This window comes from Poromitra crassiceps (assembly GCF_964638095.1).
Source record: "Poromitra crassiceps genome assembly, chromosome: 2".
Classification (NCBI taxonomy): Eukaryota; Metazoa; Chordata; class Actinopteri; order Beryciformes; family Melamphaidae; genus Poromitra; species Poromitra crassiceps.
Window position 1 is genome coordinate 102,616,033 of NC_139624.1, and position 9,047 is coordinate 102,625,079.

The following is a 9,047-nucleotide window of genomic DNA, read 5'->3' on the forward strand; positions in this document are numbered from 1 at the left end:
GTTGTCAGTCAGTGTTGTGATCTGGGTCCTCTCGGGGTCACTACTATATTGATGTCATACCGATGATGTCATAATCATGTCATATTGTGGTGGTGTATATTCCACCTTCAATTCAAGCAATTGTGATGTCAGCAGTGATGTCACTTGAGCAATTATGATGTCACTGGCGATGATGTCATCAGTGATGTCACTTGAGCAATTATGATGTCACTGGCGATGATGTCATCAGTGATGTCACTTGAGCAATTGTGCTGTCATCGGTGATGATGTCATCAGTGAGTGAACTCAACACTGATGCCATCATGCAGTTAGTGATAATTCACTGATGATGTCACATTGGCTCTGTGCGTAAGTATCAGTATCGTTTATCGTGTGGGCCTTTTTTTGTGGACGAACCGACCAACGGTGAATTACAGTATAGAGCTGCTGCCCAGCTATGCTGGCTGCAGCTAAGAAAGTGGCCAAGTCACCGATGATGTTATACAGTTGCAGACGGCTCGGCCTCACCGATGATGTCATAAATCACTGATGACGTCACCCGCAGTGATGATGTCATACAGTTCTAGATGGCTCGGCCGTCTGTTTGTTTATTTGATAGGGACAAATGTGTTAAACATAGACAATTGCAATACAGTCATCCAGTGCAGCACATCATATCATCATTTATAGCTTTTGCTTGTTTTTTCATTAGGGGTCCAAGCACGAAGTGCGTGGATCCCCACAAAAGAAAGAAAATGGCCAGGTGACCGAGGATGTCAGTTCTAGACTGCTCGGCCTGGTGGCAGGTGACTTTAGTGACTTTTAAGTGACTACTATAGTGATGTCATATATGACCGATGATGTCATAAATCACTAGTCACAAATCAGCGATGATGTCATATAGACGACTCGGCCTGGTGCCCCAGGGGCGATGCAGTACCGTCGGCGTGTCGTGTGTCGAGAACCGTTCATCCGATTGACTTTGAACTTGGAGGGTGCGCTGCTGTGACATGACTCACTGATGGCATCACAATCACTTGGATGACATCACTCACTGATGACATCACGGATGAGGTCCTAAATGTTATACTTGTGGTTGCCGTTGCGACAGGGTCTGTAACAAGCTGTAATTTATTATTAGGTATTCGTAGACTGGGAATACATTTTACCTAATGTTTTTGTCCAGATTCTTATTATTCTTATACACTGTTTGTAAATGGCTCTAGCTCTAGTGTTTTCAAATTTGGCGCACACAGCACACCTGCCCGGTAAGCCGGTCTCCGTGCAAAAAAAAAAAAAAAATCTGCGATATTTAAATTTTTTAGGCCTTCACCCTCAGAGAGAGCATCCCTTCCCTGCTTCCCACTAACATTGTGACATCATGGGTGACATCACCAGTGATGTCATACATTGTGACATGATCAGTGATGTCATAAATCTATAACAGGATGGATTCCGACTCACACAAATACAATCAACACCCACCATCTTACCACATCATAGACATTGTGACATCACCAGTGACGTCATAGACATTGTGACATCATCAGTGATGTCATAGACATTGTGACATCACAATGGGCATTCTACGAAGTTTGATGTTTATAGCCCAATGAATGACAACACAGTATTGATTTCAATTTGTGCTGACCAAAACATCCAAAATCACACATTAACGGCATCTACTCGTAAACCGTGACTTGCATTGACTCCCAAACGCTTGTGGATGACTCGCACTGTGTAATTTTCAGAGGCACTGTACTAGGTGACACTGTACTAGGTGGTTGCTGTACTGGGTGGTCACACGCTGTGAATACCTATTGAGATTGCTTACAGCTTTAATTATGATGACGAAAGTCTATCTCTTTAACAGTTAATATGCCTCAATATGGAATCCCAGAGTATCATAAGACAGGGACATCCACAGATATTTTGGGGCTTCCGGTGTTAAGCGGATGTCCGCCGCAAGACTTCTGCTTCCATCATTGTTTACACATTGTGTGTGTGTGTGTGCGTGCTAAGGAGTGTCGCCAGCCTGTGTGTGTGTGTGTGTGTGTGCCATTTCTCCATTTCTAATTTGCAGGATCGCGGGCAGCACTCGGTGCAAAATAAATAAATAAGTTACGGTAATCTATTTTGCATGGTAAAGGGAGAGATCTCTCGCACACGTTTGTAGGGAGTTAGATGTTTTTGCAGTTTATTAATTAATTAATGTATTATTTATTGTGATGGGCACATTCAAGATTCAAGATTATTTTAATAGCCTAAGTGAGTAAACATATTACAAATGAGGAATTTGTCTTTGTGCAGCATGCAGCGCAGTGATCATAGCAATAGCAGAATATGCTAAGTAAAAGTAATTTAAAGTGACATATAGTTGGGTCCATGTAAATGTCAATGTAATACAGGGGTGTCCAAACTTTTTGAATGGGGGCCAGATTAGATCATATCAAAATGCAGGGGGGCCAGCTGCTTCTCGCTGATGCGCTGCAGTCTGGACATGTCCTTGCGGGCAGCAGCAGCCTACCAGACGGTGATGGGGGATGGACTGGACAGTGGAGGTGTAGAAAAGTGCCAATGCTGCCTTTGGCACCTTGAATTTCCTTGGCTGCCAAAGTAGATCCTCTGTTGTGCCTTCTTGGTGAGAGCTTTAATGTTTTGACTCCCATTTCAAGTCCTGGCTGATTGTTGAGCCCAGGAAGCGAAAGGACTCCACAGTGTTGAGTAGGGTGATGGGGGAAGGTGGGGCTGCATTTTTCCTGTAGTCCACAACCATCTTATTCTCCAGTGTCTTTTGGGCATTGAGCTCCAAGTTGTTTTAACTGCACAAGGTCGTCAGGTGGTCGATCTCATGCCTGTACGCAGACCATTAGAGATGAGCCCTATGAGGTTGGTGTCATCTGCGAATTTCAGGAGCTTGATGGACTGATGGTTGGAGGTGCAGCTATACTGTAGGTGTACAGGGAGAAGAAGTGCTGCTTCTGTTCGTTAGGAAGTCTGTGGACCACCTGCAGATGGACTCGGGTATAGCTGGGAGTTTCTCGTGCAGCAGGGCTGGGATGATCGTGTTGAAGGCTGAGTCCACAAACAGGACCCTGGTATACTGTGCTTTTAAGGTGCACGAGAATGTAATGTGGAGGGCCATGGTTATTGCATCATCTACACACATGTTGGCTCTGTAGGCGAACTGCAGAGGTCAAGGAGTGGGTCCAAGATGGATTTTAGGTAGGGCAGAACAAGGCGCTCAAAGGACTTCAGGACTACAGACGTCAAGGCGACAGGTCTGTAGTTTTGGAGTAGGTACTGTAGCACGTACGTACATCCAAATTGAGTAAGCGAAAATTGAGTAAGCGAGCAGTTAATGTTTCTGAGGGTTCGAGGCTATCCCCCCATCAAGTTCGCTACTCTCCGCAGTTGCTACCAAACACACAGGGCTTTCAGAATCTAGTATTTCCCTAAAAATGGCTGCACAGCTTTCTCCATCATTCTCTGCCATCAGCTGTTCAGCTAAGCTACTAGCTAGAGACTCCACCTCTCTGCTGTCTTCAGCTACTGACTTCATCTGCTCAGCTACATTGCTAGCCTGAGGCTCTATCTCTCTGCTATCCTTAGCTGCTGATTCAGCCTTCAAACTATCCTTTTCAGCTTTTGTTGTCATTGGCTCAGCTAAGCTGTTCGCAAGAGACATTGCCTCCCTGTGTTTCCAGCTATAACTGACTCTGACTCCTTACAAGCCTTTTCAGCTTCCAACTCTTCCTCTGAAGTTAACATCACTCTTTTGAGTTGCCTCAGCCAACTCCTTCTCGGGAGACCATTTCACATGCTAATTCAGTCTCTAGCATTTCTTCAGCTGCCAGACCATCTTCTGTGTCCTCTACAGCTGTTAACTGCTCCTTCTCTAAAGTTATTTCAGCTGCCAAACCATTTTCGGTGGTCTTTTCAACTGCAAAACATTTTTCTGTAGCGTATACTACCAATGCCTCTTTCCCTAGAGTTAAATCTAGTGCGCCTCCTGCAGGTTCAGACTGCTGTTGCACCCCTGCCTTTTCTGTGGTGCAAGACTTCTCTCCTAGTTCAGAATTATCCTCTGCTTCTAGCTCAAACTCTTTTGCCTGCTCTGCCATGGTTACTACCTCTATTGGCCATCTACTATTCCTGGATGCCGCAGGCTTTGACTTCACTATTGCTTCTGTCCCCACAAGTTCAGTACTCTGATTCCTGGCTGCTTCAGGCTCAAACTTCATCATTGTTTCTATCTGCGGGGCAGCGATCTGCTCCTCTAAAGTCTCACTAGTCTTCTCAAGGCAAGCACTACTGATTGGTACTGCCTGCAGACTGTCATCTGTGAGCTCTAGCTTCAAATCCTTCTCTTGGATCTGGCTCTGTAACTCTTCCACTACAGACTCATGTGTGGACACCTCAACGTAACCTCCAGCTAAGGGCATGACAGTTTCTAGCTCATCGCCCTCCCAATGGGAGCCGAGCAGGGGCAGGTCTGACAGCTGGCTCTGGGAGATCAGGTGACGCCCCGTGATCTGGGCACAGTCTACAGAAGCTGCTGCCACCGTTAATAAGCTGTCTCTTCCTTTCACTATATCTGTCCTCATCTCCTCTTTCTCCTGAGGTTGGACTTGCGCCTGAGACTGAACCTGCTCCTCATCCTGAAAATGATTCTGGCTAAGATCTGTCGCCTCGCTGGGAGGCAGGGCCAGGGGGATTTCATCTTTGAGCATCTCTATGGAGTCCTTCATGTGAAGGAGGAGGGCCAGTTGCTTGAAAGCCAGCAGATCCACTGATGCAGGGAGGCCATTTGCTTGGCTGTCAATGTGGCCATTAAGGAGCACAGATGGTGTGGCAGCCGTAGGCGGCTTGCCGTTGCATGTAAGAGGTAAACATGCCTCTGATTTATAAATGGGTGACACAGTGGCCTCGGCAGTCCTGCAGGGGCTCTCGGCCTCCAGCGGTGGCGATGGTGGCAGGAGTGGAGGGTCAGTAATCTGAGGCAAAGATTGGTGGAGAATTGGAGTGGGGAAGGGATTGGAAGGGAGTGTGAGGTCCTTATTGTGAGGGACAGGAGGAAGGAGCAAGCAAGGTAAGGGCTGTGTGGTGAGATAGGTCTCCTCTAGGGTCGCTTCACATTCCTCTTCACTTGGATCCACCTCTGGGCTTGCGGTGGGACTTTGAATGACAGGTTCCACTTCACAGTCGGTGTTGTCCAGTCCAGTGTCGAGAATGACCTCGTCAGGATTATCTGCAGAGGCTCCTCCCACACCAGGCCCGGGCTCCATGGCAGAGTGACCCTCCTGGCAGTGCTTGTTGAGATTGGGGTCACTGGACGTATGCGCGAGGGGCACACCATTCTCACAAGCCAACACCTGGTTGTACATAGAGCTGGAGGTGAGTTCATCTCCTGCTATGGTGAGGGTGAGATAGAGCTCCATGGCATTGTCGACAGCTGTGCACGCGGAAGAGGTGGGCAGGTAGACAGCAGTCCACAGCTGTAACACATGTGTGTCGTACAGTGGCTGCAGCACCATGTCATGACTAGGGATATAGAGGAAATTCTGGAAGCTCTTGTTCCCGGTGTGAAGCAGGGACCACACAGAACAGGTGCGTTTATAGATGTTTCGCGCCTCCCTCTCCCGAGCGTTGTTACACAGGAACGTGCCGTAAAGACATGAGTATGTGTGCTGTACCAGCTTGACCAGGAAGGCCTCATTGAATTCAAAGAGGCAGGGGAACTGTTTGAGCAGCTGGTGAACACAGTCCAGCCACTGCAGGAAGATGGGACACCGCTCGCTCACGTCGTCAATGTTCTCCTGGTGGCCGCAGCGGGCCCCAAACTTATGACCATAGTCCAACCACTCAGTCTCTACCAGTACCTGGAAACCCTCTAATGTCCTGTAGAAGGGGTCCAGCAGGATCTTGGAGAGAGCCACAATTTGGGGGGTGCGGTCCCACCCATCTGAACAGTGCACCAGGACAGGGCGGCCCTCCCTCTCCACTGCGGAGCACACCAGAGTGGCTGCCTTTAGCATGACGGACAGATGCTGCAGCCAACGAGTGCTCTCCAGTGCTGAAAGCCAGTTTCCCGAATCCAGGATCTGGCTGCAGATGGTTCTCAGGGCCTGGAAGCTGTTCCGGATGGCGTGGATGTTGGCCATGCCCATAAACATCACCTCGCAGTTGTGGTAGTACTCCTCACATTCGCAGCCTCCGCCCTTGGCCCGGTTGGCCACTGCAGCGGTGTAGGAGCGAGCGTCCAGGATCAGCAGCTTCTCTGGCCCAGTGTCACTATCCGAGGAGTCACGACCATCCCCGTGGGGTCGACAGACTGCTGCTCTGTGGCTAACCTTGGCCCCAGGGTCCATCTGACAGGCCTTTGCGATGGAGGTGACCAGGTGCTCATCCTCCGTGTTCCTCCAGCCCCACCAGCTAATCTCAGGCTGGCTGCAACGGACAATCACCGCCCCGTTCCTCTGGTGCCTATAGACGACCACTGGGATCCTCTTCTTGGACCTGAAGGAAGCCACACTCTCCAGCTTCTTGTCGGTGATCCATACTGGGACAAGCAGCTTCTGGGGGTAGCTGGAGCACAGCTTGAAGTTGCAGTTGATGTCTGACACTCTCCATGCGTTCTGAGTGTTGAAGCCCATTCTCTTGAACTCCATTTCCATCCTCTGGCGCACATGATAACCTGGGCGACAGAGGTGAACATGCTGGTCCTCATCGTCGACATTGCCTCCTAGACACCATGCATGGTAGGCGAGGGCGAACAGGTCCTCTAGCCGTGACGGGTGAGCTATGGCCTGTTTCAGACGCTTCTCCCACACTTGGCACTGCGTGAACGTTGCAAAGTGGCATCTGACAACTTTTGAGTCCTTGCAGATGATGTGCAGCTGGGACACATATGTGCTCTCCACACTCTCTATCAGCCTGAGAGGAAGAGATATCTCATTGCCCACACCTGGGTAGGTATTGATGAGAGAGTCCTTGAACTTAATGTAGAGCCTGTAGTTAGAAATGGCGATGATGTCTTCATCCGCATAGCCGAGATACTCCACCCCTTCCCCCTGAATAGCTGGGAATGGCACCTGAAGGCTCTCATCCTCCTTCACCAGGTCCTTCTGAGGGAAGACATCCTTGGCCTTGATGTACTCCAGACTCAGAGGCCCATGTTCACCCATGCTGTCATTCAGTGCTGCAATCTGGGCGCTACTTAGTAGTGATGTCATATATTACTGATGATGATTTCATAATGATGTCATAATGTATACTCTAAATTGCTCTAAAAGCACCAGTGATGTCACTCGAGCAATTGTGATGTCATTGGTGATATCATTAGTGATGTCACTCGAGCAATTGTGATGTCATCAGTGATTATGCTACCAATGAGTGATGTCATTAATTGCTCATCGCTGATGACATCACTCACTGATGACATCATATCGTCTTCCATATTGACATCATCTGTGATGTCATGGCCCGACCAACCAACCGAGTGACTTATAGAGCTGCTGGCCGTAGGTAAAAACAACAGATGGCTTTATGAAGTGGCTGAAGTGTGTGTTGGACATTATGACATTTTAACATTATGACATCATAACATTATGACATCGTGCCATTGTGACATCATAACATTATGACTGATGAGATTCGATTTTAAAGACCACATGAATCAGTTCTCAGAGATGATCCCGTGACGTATCAGACTGAAAACAGATATTGCCTGAGACGAAAGAGGGTTGAGAGGTGGGCCATAGCGTGTCGATGATTTGATTTGACAGTTCTGGGCACTAGAGTTGGCATTGGCCAATCCTGGCACGTTCCGCCCCCAAATCGAGCGTGTTCTGGCGCTATGCGAGTGCGATCCGGAGAGAACCAGGCTTGGAGCATCGAGTAGCCACGGTAAAGAGCCGCGGTAAATACAATATTACTGGAATGCAAGTTTAACGAGCAAGTTACTGTACATGTCCTTTGCATTCTACATCAAATAAAGACATTACCGTTTGTATGTTACATACTTATTGGCCAAGTTATTAGTTAGTTTATGGGCTAGAAATTCTGCCAGGTTACAGGCACTATATAGGTGGCCATTTGCCTGCAGAATTTTCTCTTCGAAATGAAGATTGATTGACAGCTGCTGTCGTGATATGATTGGTTGAAATGGGGTAGAAATTTGATAGTACTAGCTAACGTCACCATAGTGTAGATTACAGTTATGAATGAAAGAAATTCGTTTTTTTTGCATACATTATTAAATAGGTGCACTGAATACCCAGGTAAGTGAACTAAAATAAAATAAGTCATTTTTGGGTTCAGCTCGTCTTTAAAGGTTTCTGGCAAAATGGCATGCTCCTTGATTAAAAAAAAGAAAGGCAGCAGATTCCACCCGCTAGTTTGTTCCAATGCAAATTGGCTGCAGGCGCACTGTTGTGAAAGAAGCAGAAAATCGTCTCATCTTGTCTCACTATATACTCTTTGTCTGCACTCAGACCGGAAATATTTACTGGAAACAGCGCCATGTTTGCCCACGTCGAGAAAAACTATATTAGAGCTACAATATCGTTATAAATATCAACAAATAGCCAAGACTGGTGGGCTGTATAGTATGGAATCAGAGTGAGTCGAAATTGTTGAAAGTTATATCAAACTGGTCATTCAGTGGCGTTTTACTTCCATCTAACCAACGTTAGCCCACAGCTAACAGCTAGCATTAGCCACAGTACCAGAGTGGGTCATGATGATTACACACAATGCCTTGCATTGCCCGAGCTCTATTAGCCAGGAAGGGAGCTCGCGCTACATTTGAATAAAATTGCATAAAATAAAGCTGATAATATACAATTATATACAAAGATAATGTACAACCAGCGGTGCCTCAGGAGGTCCCTGAAGATCATCAAGGACACAAACCACCCCCACAACAGCCTGTTCTCCCTGTTACCCTCAGGGAGGAGATACAGGGTCCCAAAAGCACGCACAAATCGCTTAAGGGACAGTTTCTTCCCGCAGGCCACGAGACTCCTTAACATACACAAATAAACCCCCAACAATCATGTAGTAGC

General features: G+C 47.5%; 1 pseudogene across 1 annotated transcript; it reads right to left on the reverse strand.

The window, feature by feature from the left end:
* Positions 1-2,797: 2,797 nt before the first annotated feature.
* Positions 2,798-7,166, reverse strand: LOC310771082 (phosphatidylinositol-3,5-bisphosphate 3-phosphatase MTMR4 pseudogene; annotated as a pseudogene). The gene is made up of 3 exons: positions 4,190-7,166; positions 2,988-3,087; positions 2,798-2,834 (listed from the first exon to the last, which is right to left on the reverse strand). The product of its transcript is annotated as a phosphatidylinositol-3,5-bisphosphate 3-phosphatase MTMR4 pseudogene (transcript).
* Positions 7,167-9,047: the final 1,881 nt, after the last annotated feature.